This window comes from Anomaloglossus baeobatrachus, chromosome 3, assembly GCF_048569485.1.
Source record: "Anomaloglossus baeobatrachus isolate aAnoBae1 chromosome 3, aAnoBae1.hap1, whole genome shotgun sequence".
Lineage (NCBI taxonomy): Eukaryota > Metazoa > Chordata > Amphibia > Anura > Aromobatidae > Anomaloglossus > Anomaloglossus baeobatrachus.
The window spans coordinates 673,456,374-673,477,468 of NC_134355.1; the positions used below are offsets into that span (position 1 = coordinate 673,456,374).

Below are 21,095 nucleotides of genomic sequence, written 5' to 3' on the forward strand. Positions count from 1 at the left end.
CCGCCCCCACCACCAGTAGCGAGCTGGATAGACCCGCCCCCACCACCAGTAGCGAGCTGGATAGACCCGCCCCCACCACCAGTAGCGAGCTGGATAGACCCGCCCCCACCACCAGTAGTGAGCTGGACAGACCCGTCTTCACCTCTAGTAGTGAATTGGACAGACCTGCCCCCACCTCCCTGTAGCGAGTCGGGCAGACACCCCACCCCCCCACCTCCAGTAGTGAGCTGGACAGATCCGCCTCCACCTCCAGTTGTGAGCTGGATAGACCCGCCCCCACCACCAGTAGCGAGCCGGACAGACCCGCCCCCACCACCAGTAGCGAGCTGGATAGACCCGCCCCCACCACCACTAGTGAGCTGGACAGACCCGTCTTCACCTCTAGTAGTGAATTGGACAGACCTGCCCCCACCTCCCTGTAGCGAGTCGGGCAGACACCCCACCCCCCCACCTCCAGTAGTGAGCTGGATAGACCCGCCTTCACCTCCAGTAGCGAGCCGGACAGACCTACCCCCACCTCCCTGTAGCGAGTCAGGCAGACCCCCCCACCTCCAGTAGTGAGCTGGACAGACCCGCCTCCACCTCCAGTAGCGAGCTGGATAGACCCGCCTTCGCCTCCAGTAGCGAGCCGGACAGACCCGCCTCCACCTCCAGTAGTGAGCTTGATAGACCCGGCCCCACCTCCCATGAGCGAGCCGAACAGACCATCCTCACTTCCTGTAGCGAACCGGACAGACCCATCCCGACCTCCTGTAGAGAGCCGAACAGACCCGCCCCCACCTCCAGTAGTAAGCCAGACAGACCCGCCCCCACCTCCAGTAGTAAGCCAGACAGACCCGCCCCCACCTCCAGTAGTAAGCCAGACAGACCCGCCCCCACCTCCAGTAGTAAGCCAGACAGACCCGCCCCCACCTCCAGTAGTAAGCCAGACAGACCCGCCCCCACCTCCAGTAGCGAGCCGGACAGACCCGTCCTCACTTCCTGTTGCGAGCCAGGCAGACCCACCCCTACCTTCAGTAGCAAGTTGGACAGACCCGTCCCCATCTCCTGTAGCAAACCGAATACCTTTGCCCCACCTCCAGTAGCAAGTGAGACACATTTGTAGTGTCTCCTGTAGTGAGCCAGACAGTCAACCCCCCCTCTAATAGTGAGCCAAACAGACCCATCCCCACCACCTGTAGCATGCCGGATACATGCGTCCCTACCTCCAGTAGCAGACTGGACAGACCCATCTCACCTCCAGTAGCAGGCTAGACAGACCCGCCCCCACCTCCAGTAGCGAGCCGGACAGCCCCTTCCCCACCTCCAGTAGCGAGCTGGACAGCCCCTCCCCCACCTCCAGTAGCGAGCTGGACAGCCCCTCCCCACCTCCAGTAGCGAGCCGGACAGCCCCTTCCCCACCTCCAGTAGCGAGCCGGACAGCCCCTTCCCCACCTCCAGTAGCGAGCCGGACAGCCCCTTCCCCACCTCCAGTAGCGAGCCGGACAGCCCCTTCCCCACCTCCAGTAGCGAGCCGGACAGACCCGCCCCCACCTCCAGTAGCGAGCCGGACAGACCCGCCCCCACCTCCAGTAGCGAGCCCCCACTTCTTGTTTGCCGCCTTTGCATCTCTGTTGTGGATTACACCTGACAACAGGAGACCTTACGACCAGCATATGGAATAATTTTCCAAGACTGTAACCACATAACTACTTTTTTGGGAGGTTGGGGGCATAATTGGTTGTGTGACCCTTGATGGCTTGGAAAAGGGTGCCCAACCAGCTGGGATCCCGTCCATTACAGTTGGACGCCATCTGTAGGTCACAGCGGTCACCTGCTGAGGATGGAGTGGGCTCAGATCCTGATATCTCTGTCTACATTTCCGTCTCTGGTGGTAACTTCTACCTGCCAGCACAGTATGGACAGCGCGGTGCAGGGAAGGGGGTAGGAGCAACAATATTAGGCCTTCAGCCTTAAAGGGGTTATATAGCATTTGAATGGAACTCTGCACTGGAAAAATCCGGCTACTTTTGGTGCAAACATTTTGAAAAGTGGACAAGGATTAACGGAAGGCGCAGAGCCTGAGATTCCAAGAGTCCTCCGGGATTCCAAGAGTCCAAGAGGTCCATCCAGTTGGACAGGACAGATAGGCTCTGGTGGTCTCCGGAAGGGTGGGGGCCTCTGTTGTCACGTATCAGGTGTGTAATAGTTGATTACGGCCCTTATTCCAGTGATCGTCAGCTCGGTATCTGCTCTGTAATCTCCTGCGATGCTCGGTGAGGTGGAGCCGGGCGTGGTAACCCGTTTTCAGATGGAGTTTGTTTTTCTTGCTCTGGAAATCTTCACATAGTTCTCTAAGTGCTTAATGTGACAGACGTGATGCACATCGGCCGCTGACAGCGAGGGCAGTTGTGCAATACCCATGTTACACCATACCTGCACCTGGCCCTGCGATGGCATGCACTGCGCCGCGGCCAGATGTGCCCGGGCTATTAATTCTCCCGTAATGTGACTCTGGGCTGCGTAGGTTGTACGGGGACACTCATCTCTGGGGGTCACTTCATTACTGATGATAAATGAGGTTTTGGATGCTGCGTAGGAAGTCTGTCCTTGGCTGAGTACTATATTTGGCGATGAGGCTTTGGCCGGGCACTGTCCGGTCATGCAGGGCAATAGCCAATAAACTGTTTTGGCTGGCCCATTTCAGCAATTTTGGCTGCGTTTCCTGACTTGGCCTATAGGCAAGAGTGGCGCTGTTTCAGGAATCTGATACACCCTCCTGCTTTCTCCACCTTTGCCCTTGATTATGATGCTTATTGGTGATGCTAGTACCGGAATTAGTCGTGGTGATCATGTGAGGTGCCGCGAAAGATCAGACAAAGTGACGGATCCATTTGGAGGTGGTAGGTGCTTATCAATTTGCCTTTATGCTCTTCGCCCACTCCCTGGTTCTGGACACACAATTATCCACCAAAGACCTAAATTAACATTTTGTATATGTCCGCCCACTGCCAAAAAATGATGGTCAATTTCCTTGCAGTTTCTCAGCACAAAATGACTGTTCAAACCAAGCACCAACCCTGGTGTGACCAAGCGTTCCATGTATCTCCCCACTTGCTTGTTTTTCATCAATCTCTGCCCTCCTTTTGGATCCTGCGAATCAAAAAGGTCTGTGGAGCCTCTGTTAGGAGTCTCGACATGGAAAATAGCCAGATATCCCTCCTTTGGATCCTTTCACAGGCAGACCTGTCAATCAAGAAGAGGAGGGCGGAGATTAATGCTAAACATGTAGGTGGGAAGGTTGCACTGAGCGGCTGTGCTTGGTTTGAACAGTCATTTTTCGGTTCTAACAAACTGATGTCCTTGCTACTGTGTTCCCCTGAAAATAAGCCCTGGCAGGAATTTTCGGCATAAGACTTAAATATAAGCCCTATCCTGAAAATAAGCCCTAGTCAATATTCAATAATGAAGTGTCCAGGCAGCTAAAATAGTTAAAGATACTGTAGGACCCTTTAATATAGAAAGCAGACACCCCCAAAAGAGAAGACAGAAGACCCCACGATCATACTCACCTGCAGTGGAACACGCACCCACACACATCAGATCACGCACCCACACACATCAGATCACGCACCCACACACATCAGATCACACACCTCAGATCGCACACACATCAGATCACACACCCACACACCTCAGATCACACACCCACACACATCAGATCGCGCACCCACACACATCAGATCGCGCACCCACACACATCAGATCGCACACACATCAGATCGCACACACATCAGATCACACACACATCAGATCACACATCAGATCACGCACCCACACACATCAGATCACACACACATTAGATCACACACCCACACACATCAGATCACACACCCACACACATCAGATCACGCACCCACACACTTCAGATCGCACACCCACACACATCAGATCGCACACCCACACACATCAGATCGCACACCCACACACATCAGATCGCACACCCACACACATCAGATCACACACCCACACACATCAGATCGCACACACATCAGATCACGCACCCACACACATCAGATCACGCACCCACACACATCAGATCACGCACCCACACACATCAGATCACGCACCCACACACATCAGATCACGCACCCACACACATCAGATCACACACACATCAGATCACACACCCACACACATCAGATCACACACCCACACACATCAGATCACACACACATCAGATCACACACCCACACACATCAGATCACGCACCCACACACATCAGATCACACACATCAGATCACACACCCACACACATCAGATCACGCACCCACACACATCAGATCACACACCCACACACATTAGATCACACACCCACACACATCAGATCACGCACACATCAGATCACGCACCCACACACATCAGATCACACACCCACACACATCAGATCACACACCCACACACATCAGATCACGCACCCACACACTTCAGATCGCACACCCACACACATCAGATCACACACCCACACACATCAGATCACACACCCACACACATCAGATCACACACCCACACACATCAGATCACACACCCACACACATCAGATCGCACACACATCAGATCACACACCCACACACATCAGATCACGCACCCACACACATCAGATCACACACACATCAGATCACACACCCACACACATCAGATCACGCACCCACACACATCAGATCACGCACCCACACACATCAGATCACACACACATCAGATCACACACCCACACACATCAGATCACGCACCCACACACATCAGATCACACACACATCAGATCACACACCCACACACATCAGATCACACACCCACACACATCAGATCACACACCCACACACATCAGATCACACACCCACACACATCAGATCACACACCCACACACATCAGATCACACACCCACACACATCAGATCACACACCCACACACATCAGATCGCACACCCACACACATCAGATCGCACACCCACACACATCAGATCGCACACCCACACACATCAGATCGCACACCCACACACATCAGATCGCACACCCACACACATCAGATCGCACACCCACACACATCAGATCACACACCCACACACATCAGATCACACACACATCAGATCACACACCCACACACATCAGATCACGCACCCACACACATCAGATCACACACACATCAGATCGCGCACCCACACACATCAGATCGCGCACCCACACACATCAGATCGCGCACCCACACACATCAGATCGCGCACCCACACACATCAGATCGCGCACCCACACACATCAGATCGCGCACCCACACACATCAGATCGCGCACCCACACACATTAGATCGCGCACCCACACACATTAGATCGCGCACCCACACACATTAGATCGCGCACCCACACACATCAGATCGCGCACCCACACACATCAGATCGCGCACCCACACACATCAGATCGCGCACCCACACACATCAGATCGCGCACCCACACATATCAGATCGCACACCCACACACATCAGATCACACACCCACACACATCAGATCACACACCCACACACATCAGATCACACACACATCAGATCACGCACCCACACACATCAGATCACACACCCACACACATCAGATCACACACCCACACACATCAGATCACGCACCCACACACTTCAGATCGCACACCCACACATCAGATCGCACACCCACACACATCAGATCACACACCCACACACATCAGATCACACACCCACACACATCAGATCACACACCCACACACATCAGATCGCACACACATCAGATCACACACCCACACACATCAGATCACGCACCCACACACATCATATCACACACACATCAGATCACGCACCCACACACATCAGATCACGCACCCACACACATCAGATCACACACACATCAGATCACACACCCACACACATCAGATCACGCACCCACACACATCAGATCACACACACATCAGATCACACACCCACACACATCAGATCACACACCCACACACATCAGATCACACACCCACACACATCAGATCACGCACCCATACACATCAGATCGCACACCCACACACATCAGATCGCACACCCACACACATCAGATCACACACCCACACACATCAGATCACACACCCACACACATCAGATCACACACACATCAGATCACACACCCACACACATCAGATCACGCACCCACACACATCAGATCACACACACATCAGATCATGCACCCACACACATCAGATCGCGCACCCACACACATCAGATCGCGCACCCACACACATCAGATCGCGCACCCACACACATCAGATCGCGCACCCACACACATCAGATCGCGCACCCACACACATCAGATCGCGCACCCACACACATCAGATCGCGCACCCACACACATCAGATCGCGCACCCACACACATCAGATCGCGCACCCACACACATCAGATCGCGCACCCACACACATCAGATCGCGCACCCACACACATCAGATCGCGCACCCACACACATCAGATCGCGCACCCACACACATCAGATCGCGCACCCACACACATCAGATCGCGCACCCACACACATCAGATCGCGCACCCACACACATCAGATCACACACACATCAGATCGCACACCCACACACATCAGATCGCACACCCACACACATCAGATCACACACACACATCAGATCGCGCACCCACACACATCAGATCACACACCCACACACATCAGATCACACACCCACACACATCAGATCACACACCCACACACATCAGATCACACACACACATCAGATCGCGCACCCACACACATCAGATCACACACCCACACACATCAGATCACACACCCACACACATCAGATCACACACCCACACACATCAGATCACACACACATCAGATCGCACACCCACACATCAGATCGCGCGCCCACACACATCAGATCACACACCCACACACATCAGATCACACACCCACACACATCAGATCACACACACATCAGATCACACACACATCAGATCACACACCCACACACATCAGATCACACACCCACACACATCAGATCACGCACCCACACACATCAGATCACGCACCCACACACATCAGATCACGCACCCACACACATCAGATCACACACCCACACACATCAGATCACACACCCACACACATCAGATCACACACCCACACACATCAGATCACACACACATCAGATCGCGCACGCATACACATCAGATCGCGCACCCACACACATCAGATCGCGCACCCAATCTCACCCATCGGATGGCGCACCCAATCTCACCCATCGGATGGCGCACCCAATCTCACCCATCGGATGGCGCACCCAATCTCACCCATTAGACTGCACATAGATACACTCACCATATCCGGTTGTATACCGATTGCTTCCGGCCGACAGAGAATCCAGGGATGCAGTGCAGTGGAGCACGAGGAGGTGCGCTGGAATGCATGGATGACATAGAGGTGGGACACATCAACGCGTTCCACCGCAGGTCCACTATGCTTTCTGCTGCACTGCGTCCCAGGATTCTCTGCTGGTTGGAAGCTGTGGTGTGTGTGTGATCTGATGTGTGTGTGTGTGTGTGTGTGTAACAGTCAGAAGCAGGGTACGACGGCGTGCAGCATACCTACTGGGAACGCCCGCCGAAGATTGCAGGAGAATCTGGGAGCCACGCAGACGGCCGGGGTCAGGTAAGTATGATTGTCCTGGGAAGTGAGTGTCTGCATTTTTGGGGGGTAAACTTTCCCCCAACCGTGTTTCCCCGAGAAGAAGTCCTACCCAAAAATAAGCCCTAGCGCATTTTTTTGGGGGCAAAAAAAAAATAAGACAGTGTCTTATTTTTGCGGAAACATTGTATGCTCCCAAACTTTCTTTCGATAAACTATTTGGCAACCAAAGTGTATAAAGAACAAGAAGAAGGTATAAGGGGGGCAGGAGGGAGATGAAGCTGAAGCGGAGAGGATGCGAGTAAGTAACAGGTTAAAAATTAAGCAATTTCTAAACTCGGAGCATAGAGCAAGACTTTCAATACTTTTTCGGGTAAAGCAGTGCAGACGATAAAAGCTGGCTACGGCTTCATAAACAGGGAATGCGGACTCCCACCAATCTCCTATATGATGTGTCCGCTAATAAGGAATCATTTTCAGTCCCGTCAAAAATATAAAGTCAAACCTTTCAGTCCAGAAGGGTGTGAATATTTTTGCAACCTCCACCCAGTCTGTGTAAGGTGCCTCTTGCCGTGGCAGAAGAGCTTCTCTTTGGGCATGGACTGACATGGGATTTTGTTTTTTTTTGGCTTAGTCCCGAGTCGTTGGTCTTTTCCAGGTTCACTAATTAATTTCTCGGAGCGCCCGATGCGGCCATGTTTAATCTGGTGATTCATGGAGGCCGCGCGGCCTCCACAACCTTCCTCCTACCTCTCATTAGCAAACAATAGGCAGCGCAGCAGAGCCGGACACTAAATTGGCCACATCTACGGATTTGTGGGAAAATGTGCGATTTCCGTTCAATATTTCAGATCGATTCAGTTCTGGAGCCGGAGAGAAGGCGAGATCCGGAGATCTGACGAGATTAACCGCTTAATGGCCGAGAGTAGGACCTAGAAACACTGAATGCTCTGATTAATCCCAAGGGCTCTTCAACAAAGTGAAGATTTAAGGGTGTACAAATTTATACAACCACATCATTTTAGTTTTTTCTATTTTTGCACAAAAAGATTTGATTATTTTTCAAATGAATTGTAAAACTGAGTGACATCAAAGGTGGAAAAGTACTAAATTTATTCTTCTTGGCTGGATTTTTTTACATTACAAAAACCAACCATTTTAACAGCGGTGTGTAAACTTTTTATATATTTATATATATATATATATATATATATATATATATATATATATATATATATATATATATATACACTGTACATTACTTATCCTGTACTGATCCTGAGTTACCTCCTGTATTATACTCCAGAGCTGCACTCACTATTCTGCTGGAGCAGTCACTGTGTACATACATTACATTACTGATCCCGAGTTACATTCTGTATTATACTCCAGAGCTGCACTCACTATTCTGTTGCTGCAGTCACTGTGTACATACATTACATTACTGATCCCGAGTTACATTCTGTATTATACTCCAGAGCTGCACTCACTATTCTGCTGGTGCAGTCACTGTGCACATACATTACATTACTGATCCTGAGTTACCTCCTGTATTATACTCCAGAGCTGCACTCACTATTCTGCTGGTGCAGTCACTGTGTACATACATTACATTACTGATCCTGAGTTTCCTCCTGTATTATACTCCAGAGCTGCACTCACTATTCTGCTGCTGCAGTCACTGTGTACATACATTACATTACTGATCCTGAGTTACCTCCTGTATTATACTCCAGAGCTGCACTCACTATTCTGCTGGTGCAGTCACTGTGCACATACATTACATGACTGATCCTGAGTTACATCCTGTATTATACTCCAGAGCTGCACTCACTATTCTGCTGGTGCAGTCACTGTGCACATACATTACATTACTGATCCTGACTTACATCCTGTATTATACTCCAGAGCTGCACTCACTATTCTGCTGGTGCAGTCACTGTGTACATACATTACATTACTGATCCTGAGTTTCCTCCTGTATTATACTCCAGAGCTGCACTCACTATTCTGCTGGTGCAGTCACTGTGTACATACATTACATTACTGATCCTGTACTGATCCTGAGTTACATCCTGTATTATACTCCAGAGCTGCACTCACTATTCTGCTGGTGCAGTCACTGTGTACATACATTACATTACTGATCCTGTACTGATCCTGTTACCTCCTATATTATACTCCAGAGCTGCACTCACTATTCTGCTGGTGCAGTCACTGTGTACATACATTACATTACTGATCCTGAGGTACCTCCTGTATTATACTCCAGAGCTGCACTCACTATTCTGCTGGGAGGAGAGTTTTGGCTAAATTTGAGTGTATTTTTAAGGGTCACTATCACTGGTTAATCGGTGAAACACATGATAGTTTTCAGTGACCTCTATCGCCCCAGATCCCATCGTACATGTGAATGATCAGAGGGTGGTGAGTAGGTAAAGCCAATGCCAGGCTCCTCTGGCAGCGTCCTAGCCAATTGGTGAACAAAAGAACTGGGCGTTTGGATTCAAACCAACCAATCATTCTCTGTCCTGATATCATCTGTGGGGGAGAGTCCGGAATCCCCCGTTCCATGCTCAGCCGATGCTACTGAAATCCGGTACTCGATGTATTGCTGCATGATTTGGGGTGTGAGATCGGGGACCCCGTCAGATCAGCAGCTTGTCCGCACCCGTCCTTTCCATCGCCATCAATTACAGAGCAGCCGTGCCTGTATCTCGGAGGCTTATTTTTTATAGATGTCTGCGTTTCCGCTGTGAGTCTCCCCGGAGAGCGAGAAATAAACTTGTAAAAGTTCCTGATGTGCAGAGCAGCAGTTACTGCCTCATAAATGTAATCCGCTGATTGAGCAGACACGTATAGTGTAACTGCGCCTCTCCGGGATCCGCCGGCCTGGACATCCACTGTGTCTGTGCGGGGACGGGGGAAACGTGCCGAGGCTTGTGCGCCCCTAAATCACAGCACACAACGCAGACACACCAAGTGTTGAAATATATAATGTTCCTATTATCCTCAAGCTGCCGACATTTATAGGTTCTCCATCAAGACCCAGGAAAATGTACATAACGGATGTGAAATATTACAGCAGCGGCCGTATAATTATGTTCAAGAAGCTGTAGAACTGGTGGAGAAGAAGTGTGACCCAACTGGGGGCTGCAATCAAGGGGCCGGGGTCACCCTGAGGTTAGCACGCCGTCTGACTCTCTCTGCCTCGCCGTCTCGCTCGCTCTCACTGCCTCTCCGTCTCACTCGCTCTCTCTGCCTCTCCGTCTCGCTCGCTCTCTCTGCCTCTCCGTCTCACTCGCTCTCTGCCTCGCCGTCTCACTCGCTCTCTGCCTCGCCGTCTCACTCGCTCTCTGCCTCTCCGTCTCACTCGCTCTCTGCCTCTCCGTCTCACTCGCTCTCTCTGCCTCGCCGTCTCGCTCGCTCTCTCTGCCTCTTTTTCTCGCTCTCTCTGCCTGTGCGTCTAGCTCAATATTTGGCGCTCCCCGCTTTTAGCTCCCTCTCTGGCGCTCCCCGCATTTAGCTCCCTCTCTTTGCCTTTTGCTCGCTCGCCCTCCCCGCCTTTTGTACGCTCGCCCTCCCCACCTTTTGTACGCTCGCCCTCCCCACCTTTTGTACACTCGCCCTCCCCACTTTTTGTTCGCTCGCCCTCCCCACTTTTTGCTCGCTCGTCCTCCCCGCCTTTTCCTCGCTCGCCCTCCCCTCCTTTTGCACACTCGCCCTCCCCGCCTTTTGCTCGCTCGCCCTCCCCGCCTTTTGCTCGCTCGCCCTCCCCGCCTTTTCCTCGCTCGCCCTCCCCGCCTTTTGTACGCTCGCCCTCCCCGCCGTTTGTTCGCTCGCCCTCCCCACTTTTTGCTCGCTCGCCCTCCCCGCCTTTTCCTTGCTCGCCCTCCCCGCCTTTTGCACACTCGTCCTCCCCTCCTTTTCCTCGCTCGCCCTCCCCGCCTTTTCCTCGCTCGCCCTCCCCGCCTTTTCCTCGCTCGCCCTCCCCGCCTTTTCCTCGCTCGCCCTCCCCGCCTTTTCCTCGCTCGCCCTCCCCGCCTTTTCCTCGCTCGCTCTCCCCGCCTTTTCCTCGCTCGCCCTCCACGCCTTTTGCTCGCTCGCCCTCCCCGCCTTTTGTTCGCTCGCCCTCCCCGCCTTTTCCTCGCTCGCCCTCCCCGCCTTTTCCTCGCTCGCCCTCCCCGCCTTTTGCTCGCTCGCCCTCCCCGCCTTTTGCTCGCTCGCACTGTCCTTCTTTCTGTCTTGCATGTATCTGGTCACCAGGGGGAGCCACCAGTATGATTGCACTTCGGTGCTGGGTCTCCACCATCCTGGGGTATTTGTGCTGGTGCATGCCTGACCTTCGGGCTTCACCTTCTTCATGTGATGGACTGAACATGGCGCACATACCGGCCGCCGTCTGCCTCTGCCCATCTTTATTTTTTGCAATCTGGCCATTTCCTTCCTCTGTCCAGCTCTGCTTCCTGCTCATCCTTATCATGAGGGAAAGGCTGGCTGGCCGCACAGGGGCCTGACCCCCTCGGAGAGCAGCAGTCTGGTCCTCTGTGAGCTGCCAGCAACCACTGACAAAAATAGTAACGGGGGTCCTGTTCACTGCTGACCCCACAGCAGACGTCCTTAACTGTTTAGATCCTCTCCCTGTGTGTGTCATGCAGAAAGCCGGGACAGGAAGGTTTCCCCTGTGTCGGTGTCTGTGTGAGTCAGACAGGAGGCCCGTCATCCACGGACACCACCAAACTTCCCAGATTTAGCAGCCGTCACCTACTAAAAGATACTGGAGCACCAAGAAGGAAAAGTCATAAAGTTCTGGAAATCACGGGACAGAGGCGTCACTGATCTGCCAAGATGAGTGTAACGCTGAGTCGTGGGTCATAGGAGCACGATAAGGCCACGCAGGCGGCTCATAGGAGCGCGAGCAACGTGTACCCTGGTGGTGGTGTGCTGAAAATCGGCTCCTAGGACACGGTGAAGAAATGGCCACCCCGCTGGTTCCACCACCAAAGTAGCGTAACGCCAAGCTGAGTGTTCACCTGGAACGAAGAGTAATGGGGTTTGGGTCCTCTAAATTATAACACCCCCAAACCATAGTCCTGGGAGAAGGACTGGTGGGATTTTCCAGCTTCACGGTGTTGCCTACAGGATCTCCAGACCAAGTTCATCATTGTGTCCACGATATCGCTGAAAAGGACAGACCTTCATTCCAGCCTCCAATCTTCATCTGTAGATCACATTGGCATTGCCGTGAAGAGGCCTACATGAAGGAACGTCATAAGTGTGGACCTGTGAGTGGCTACGCCTACGCCCATGGCTTCAGCATCTCCAGACATTGAGCACATCTGATTACACAGGAGCTGCCAGCAGAGCATCTTGAGGATTTCTCCAAGTGCATTCAGCTATTGCAGTATTTTGAGAGTATTACAGGATGTAACTCAGAAACAGTATAGTATAAGTAATGTACGGTGGCTCAGTGGTTAGCACTGCAGTCTTGTGGTGGCTCAGTGGTTAGCACTGCAGTCTTGTGGTGGCTCAGTGGTTAGCACTGCAGTCTTGTGGTGGCTCAGTGGTTAGCACCGCAGTCTTGTGGTGGCTCAGTGGTTAGCACCGCAGTCTTGTGGTGGCTCAGTGGTTAGCACTGCAGTCTTGTGGTGGCTCAGTGGTTAGCACTGCAGTCTTGCACCGCTGGGGTCTTGGGTTCAAATCCCACCAAGGACACCATCTGCAAGGAGTTTGTATGTTCTCCCCGTGTTTGCGTGGGTTTCCTCCGGGTTCTCCGGTTTCCTCCCACAATCCAAAGACATACAGATAGGGACTCTAGATTGTGAGCCCCAATGGGGACAGTGTTGCCAATGTATGTAAAGCGCTGTGGAATTAATAGCGCTATATAAATGAATAAAATTATTATTAATTATTATTATTATTACACAGTGACTGCACCAGCAGAATAGTGAGTGCAGCTCTGGAGTATAATACAGGAGGTAACTCAGGATCAGTAATGCAATGTATGTACACAGTGACTGCACCAGCAGAATAGTGAGCGCAGCTCTGGAGTATAATACAGGATGTAACTCAGGATCAGTAATGTAATGTATGTATACAGTGACTGCACCAGCAGAATAGTGAGTGCAGCTCTGGAGTATAATACAGGAGGTAACTCAGGATCAGTAATGTAATGTATGTACACAGTGACTGCACCAGCAGAATAGTGAGCGCAGCTCTGGAGTATAATACAGGATGTAACTCAGGATCAGTAATGTAATGTATGTATACAGTGACTGCACCAGCAGAATAGTGAGTGCAGCTCTGGAGTATAATACAGGAGGTAACTCAGGATCAGTAATGCAATGTATGTACACAGTGACTGCACCAGCAGAATAGTGAGCGCAGCTCTGGAGTATAATACAGGATGTAACTCAGGATCAGTAATGCAATGTATGTACACAGTGACTGCACCAGCAGAATAGTGAGTGCAGCTCTAGAGTATAATACAGGAGGTAACTCAGGATCAGTAATGTAATGTATGTACACAGTGACTGCACCAGCAGAATAGTGAGTGCAGCTCTGGAGTATAATACAGGAGGTAACTCAGGATCAGTAATGTAATGTATATACACAGTGACTGCAGCAGCAGAATAGTGAGTGCAGCTCTGGAGTATAATACAGGAGGTGACTCAGGATCAGTAATGTAATGTATGTACACAGTGACTGCACCAGCAGAATAGTGAGTACAGCTCTGGAGTATAATACAGGAGGTAACTCAGGATCAGTAATGTAATGTATGTACACAGTGACTGCACCAGCAGAATAGTGAGTGCAGCTCTGGAGTATAATACAGGAGGTAACTCAGGATCAGTAATGTAATGTATGTACACAGTGACTGCACCAGCAGAATAGTGAGTGCAGCTCTAGAGTATAATACAGGAGGTAACTCAGGATCAGTAATGTAATGTATGTACACAGTGACTGCACCAGCAGAATAGTGAGTGCAGCTCTGGAGTATAATACAGGAGGTAACTCAGGATCAGTAATGCAATGTATGTACACAGTGACTGCACCAGCAGAATAGTGAGTGAAGCTCTGGAGTATAATACAGGAGGTAACTCAGGATCAGTAATGTAATGTATGTACACAGTGACTGCACCAGCAGAATAGTGAGTGCAGCTCTGGAGTATAATACAGGAAGTAACTCAGGATCAGTAATGCAATGTATGTACACAGTGACTGCACCAGCAGAATAGTGAGTGCAGCTCTGGAGTATAATACAGGATGTAACTCAGGATCAGTAATGTAATGTATGTACACAGTGACTGCACCAGCAGAATAGTGAGTGCAGCTCTGGAGTGTAATACATGGTAAGTAATGTAGTGCACACACAGTGACCTCACTTTATGTAGACTGCAGTATGATGTGTGAACATACACAGTGCTTGTACATGGTTATATTTTAGGCTCTGAACTTGGCCCTTGGGGGGAACTTCCATGATTTATCTTCCCTTCCGTGGCTTTTGTCGCTTCCCAGTGCTAAAAGAGCAGAGCTGGCGTTAATGTGCCTGTATTGGAGAGCTGAACTCCACCACACGGCATCGCTGTGAAAAATGGCCTCTGATTTGCTAATTAATCAGTCAAAAGAGGAATGACAGGGCTCTGGGCTGGAGGGTCCCTGCTGTGGAGGTAGGCCGGGCCGGTGATGAATGGTTTCCTTTGGAAATCATATATCAAGAAACCTTTAGTCATTTTTAACTAGTCCGGTGAAAGCTTGGTTGCATTTTCGTGTTGAGCGCAGTTTTGTGCTGCATTGGCGAATTATATACTTTTACTATATGTCGGTATGTGCTTACATGTCGCTGGGCGCCGGCGTCCATGCTCCCGGGAAGGGCTCCTCTACTGCTGCGCTCCTCTTTTCAACACCCTTAGTAATAATTTGCTTTAATTATCTTGTTCTGATCTGGAGTTACATCACTTTTTATACGCCTATCATTTGCGTTTTGTTTTTTTTAGCTATGCATGATCGCACCTCACACTCCCCCGGCCGGATCAGCGTCTGTAAGCCTTTTTTTCTTATGTCTTAAAAGTTCTATAAGAATTGATGGCCGCTAATAACCAAAAAAAAATTGGTCCTAGCTGCTAGTTTTACCCTCTTCCCTTCATGCATTTGACAACTAGCTGCCAAGATTATTGGGGACTCTTTGAGAAGGAGGGGCGGCTGATATGACTGCTGGGTTGTTCTTTTTGAGAAGGAGTGGCAGCTGATTTGGTTGCTGGGTGGACTTTTAGGAAGAAAGGGAAGCTGATTTGACTGCTGGGTGGAGTTTTAGGAAGAAAGGGCAGCTGATTTGGTTGCTGGGTGGACTTTTAGGAAGAAAGGGCAGCTGATTTGACTGCTGGCAAACCTTTTGGGAAGGAGAGGCGGCTGATTTGATTGCTCGGTGGACCGTTTGGGAAGGAGAGGTGGCTGATTTGATTGCTGGGTGGACCTTTTGGGAAGAAGAGGTGGCTGATTTGACTGCTGGGGGGACTGTATGGGAAAAAGGGGCAACTGATTTGACTGCTAGGGGATATTTTGGGAACGAGTGGCAGCTTATTTGACTGCTGGGCCAACCTTTTGGGAATGAGAGGCGGCTGATTTGACTGCTGGGGAAACTTTTAGGAAGTAGAGGAGGCTGATTTGACTGCTGGGGGCATTTTATGGGGAAAAAGGGGCAGCTGATTTGACTGCTGGGGACGTTTTGGGAAGGAGAGGCGGCTGATTTGACTGCTGGGGGGACATTTTGGGAAGGAGAGGAGGCTGATTTGACTGCTGGGGGGACATTTTGGGAAGGAGAGGCGGCTGATTTGACTGCTGGGGGGACATTTTGGGAAGGAGAGGCGGCTGATTTGACTGAGTTGTTCTTTTTGAGAAGCAGAAGAGACTGATTTGACTGCTGGGCGGACCTTTTAGGAAAAAGGGGCAGCTGATTTGATTGCTGGGGGGGTTCTTTTGGGAAGGAGAGGCGGCTGATTTGACTGCTGGGTGGACTTTTTGGCTGATTGGGTAGATGGGAAGCCGGTGTGATGACTGGAGGAGAGAGTGGGGAGCAGCACACGTTTTGCTAGTCCCCTCTTGTAGGGGATATTTTTTCCGACTCCTGTGGAATTGAGGCTGGCATGACTCGAGTGGCGGAGCATTTCCTAGACTCTTGTAGACTCTTGTAGATTGATATCCCCTTATCCCAGGCTCTTTCTGCTGAATTGCGCACTCACTTGTTGCCATCACTCCCAGGTTGGGCTCAGTCTATAGATGATTAAGCAATTGTCCTGCCTGTGCAAATGGAACCAGTTTATCCACTTCGACCCCCACATCACTCAGACGTCTCCTGCGTGCGGTCAGATTTCCATATCACCGGGATAGTTCGGGCCTAACTCCTGTTATACGAGACGTCACACCTGTGGCCACAAAGAACTTATTCTACTTATTTTTTTTTTCTTCAAAGAGCTTTTTGAGGCTCTGATTTGTATTGATAAAATCTATTATATCGGGGTCTCACTTCTGAACCCTATGTATGGGTAGACCACATGTATGGTCTGACTACAGAATTATATAAAGGTGCGGGTATACTCGGTTGCCTTGCTTGTCCATTTTTAAACAGACCACCAATGGATTTGTTATATTCTATTGGGCTATTCTCATGCCTGACTTCTAGTTTTTGTGATCAGTACAGTTTGCGTTTGCGCACGTGGGCCTTTTCGGGGGGCCGGTTGCGCACGTGGACCTTTTTGGGTGGTGGTTGCTCATGTGGGCCTTTTCAGAGAGTCGGCTGCGTGCGTGGGCTTTTTCGGGAGCCGGTTGCGCACGTAGGCCTTTTGGGGGGGGGCTGGTTGTGCACGTAAGCCTCTTCGGGGGCCGTTTGCACACGTGGGCCGCGTCGGGGGGCCAGTTGCACTCTTGGGCCATGTAGGGTGTCGGTTGTGCACTTCAGCAGTATCGGGGGGCCAGTTGCGCACATGGGCCTTTTTGGGGGGCTGGCTCTGCACATGAGCCTTTTTGGGGTGTGGTTGTGCATGTGGGCCTTTTCAGGGAGTCTGCTGCGCATGTGGGCTTTTTTGGGGGCCGGTTATGCACATGAGCCTTTTTCAGGGGCTGGTTGTGCACATGAGCCTTTTTTGGGGGCTGGTTGCACATGTGGGCCGTGTCGGGAGGCCGGTTGCGCACTTGGGCCGTGTAGAGGGGTTGGTTGCGCACGTAGGCCGTGTCGGGGGCAGGTTGCGCACATGGGCCGGTTGCGCACATGGGCCATGTCGGGGGGCCCTAATGCAACATGGGTCGTCTATGTTTCAGTGACTGTTTTATAGGAACTTCTTTGGAAACCTTAATCCATGTGTATGAGAAAAATAGATGACACACGCAACGCAAAGTGGACAGTCATATGAATGTAAAACACTCAGTATGATTAAGGGCCAATACTGGGTTTTTGCCAGGTGTTTTTGCCCCCTCTTTTAATTCATCCCGTAATATTCTCGGCCTTGGTTGCAGCTTCCTGGCACTGGTTGCTCAAGTTGATCTTCCTATCCAGTCGTTTTCCAATGGCATATCCATGAATTATTTTTCCTGCGGTTGCCTCACCACAATTTCCATTTTTCCATCCACGTGCTACTGACGTTGTAGCCAAATAACCAAACGAATGAGTCCAAAGTGACTGATATTAACACAGGTTAACACTAGAAGTCCCAGAGAGGGGTCATTTGACATTTTTACCATTAAAACCCTATGGAGATTGAAATTCCTGGAACTTCTAGTGTTAAATGCATATTAAGCTATGAATGATATCATGTTTGGTTAGTGATGTTTGGGACGCCTCCTCTCCTGGGGATTTACTACCCTTCTGCATTACCTAACACGCGGTGATATGACTTATATGGCGTGTTTTTAATTACCGCTATCCCCTTAGTCTGAGATCCGCATGTGGCGATCGCACAGTTGCACAACTCTTGCTATGTTCCATAGGTGAGCCTGTGTTGTGGCTCCTATGCGGACATTAACACCTTGGGTAACATTACACCTATGGATGTCACCTTTTTGTGCTGCTCATAAGTGGGCTCCGGCTTGGAAGCTGGGTCTTGTAGTCCATCAGGGACAGCCTGATGTCTGGGTCGATTTTTCCACTTTGTAGTGCCCAGAGTGCCCCCTTGTGGCCCCCGAGCAGATAGCAGTACGTTTATATAATGACCCCATGTATATTGTATACAGGAGCTGCACTCGCTGTCCAGACATCTTTCGACTCATCCATCATATTCAGACAGGGAGGCTGCCACTTAAAATGACAGGTGCAATTTTGCTCCTGATTTATGGCTTCTTCACTCCCTGGTTATCACCAGTCACAATGCTCGGTGCCTGTTTTTCCTTCCGCTGACCAGAAGCTTTATATGTGTTCAGCGGGCCTTTATATACAGGCCACACCCAATGTTTCTGTCCCAATTTTGGATAAATTCTTATGCAATTGAACAAGCGTTTGGGCAGCAGTCACTGCTCTCCGCCCCCTCCCCCTCTTTCTCCTCCAAGCTCCGGACCCCTAGTGATTGACAGGGTACTCTTCTCTGTGATCTACTCCATCCGGCGACATCTCACACAGGCAGCGGCATTCTCTTGGCGGCGCACGCGCAATAGCATTCGAATGACAGTGCCTGTGCAAGATGCCAGTCTCTGTGACCTGCTCCCCAACCTGAGACCTTGTGCAGACACTACTATTCCCTGGGGTGGCACTTGCGCATTAACACTCCCAATACTACCCATCTGTGCATGCGTCGCCCTTGGGAATGACAGTGCCTGTGCTCGATGTCTGTGATCTGCTCTCTCCCCTGACATCTTGCGCAGGTATGGTAACTTCTGGGGGTGGCGCATGCGCAGTAATATTCTGATGACATTGTGAGAACCAGACTATCCATGTGTGCATGTGCTTCCCCCGGTGAACGACTGCTAATTGTTCCCCTCTTATCTCAAGGTGGAGAGGGCTGAAGAATGAGGAGACCTCCTCCTTCATCAGCCGTCATTCCTTTGGGCTGCGCATGCAAAGTAATGTACTGATGAGATTGCGAGAGCAATAATACCCATTTGTGCATGCGCCGCCTTTGAGAATGCCAGTCTCTGTGACCTGCTCCCCAACCTGAGACCTTGTTCAGACACTACTATTCCTTGGGGTGGCACTTGCGAATTAACACTCCCATGACGTTAATAGAGCCGTACTATTCATCGGCGCATGTGCCGTCCCCAGGAATGACTGAGTCTACGTAAGATGTTGCTCTGTGACCCGCTGCCCCGCCTGAGATCTTGCGCATGCACCATCGTACCCATGGGTACCGCATGTACAAACGGATATTTCAGCTATCACTATGGTATCAGAATGTTGCTAAATATGCGTCTCCTCCAGGGATGACAGCGCCTGTACAAGATGGGGTTGCAGGTCACAGGAAAGGGGGACCTGTCAATCACTGGCAGGGGGCGGATCCGAGACCATATAGATGGAGAGAAGCTGGAGAGCCAGTGTTCTTGCAAGCTCATTTTCTATACTAATTTGCCAATGGATTACAAGACAAGGGAGACACGGACTTATAATGGACTGAAAGTAATCAACATTACAGTGATGGCGTTACTGTGGGGTCCATAAAGCCCCTTCAATATAATGCAACATGATAACACAGCATTGTAATATGGAAACAATCGACTGATCCCCTACCAGGAGTATACAAAAACAATCAGAGACCCGGGAGACACATTGTGGACAGAGGCTTCATATATATGGCACTTGTGGCTGCACCTCCTCCACTCCGGAGCTGGACGGACTGGTCCGTAGTGCCGGGAGACCAGAGGAAAACATGACACTCGACCCAGTCGACAAACCGGTCATTTCAGCCAGCGTCCCCTGATGGTGCCATCATGGGGGTTATATCCGTCGTCATCCACGCTTTGTCACTCATCGCTATGCATTGTGTAATCACTAGACTGGTAGAATATGTTTCCATCCAGTTTCTTTAAGTATCCACACCTCTACCAGACCCCCATTGTTCCTGGGCACTGCTGCCTGTGCCCCTCATAGTCTTCGAGCTTCCTCTTCAATGGGGGGTGTCTTGTGAACACTGCAGCCAATCACCGGCTGCAGCCTGGATGCTCCGGTCACTCCCTCAGCCACTGATGGGCTGCCGAGGTCACATGGCGCCCCCCTTAGTTTTGCAGATAAAGCAAGCTCCGTATGTCTGTTTACAGACACGAAGGATATTAACCTAATTAATCATATTTTCTGTAAATTTTGATTCTGATTAGTCGTTCCGATCTTCAGACTCAAAAATGACACTTAAAGGCCTTTATCTTCTCTTGTTTCTTGCCGGTTTTCCGCTTTTTCTTGTTGGTTTTGTGCTTTTTTTTGTGTGCTTTTTGTTTTCCTCCTTTTATCCTACCAGTCCTA

General features: G+C 50.6%; 1 protein-coding gene across 1 annotated transcript in view; it reads left to right on the forward strand.

Moving 5' to 3' along the window:
• Positions 1 to 21,095, forward strand: part of PINX1 (PIN2 (TERF1) interacting telomerase inhibitor 1) — a 154,995-nt gene that overhangs the window by 58,296 nt on the left and 75,604 nt on the right. The window lies entirely within an intron of this gene.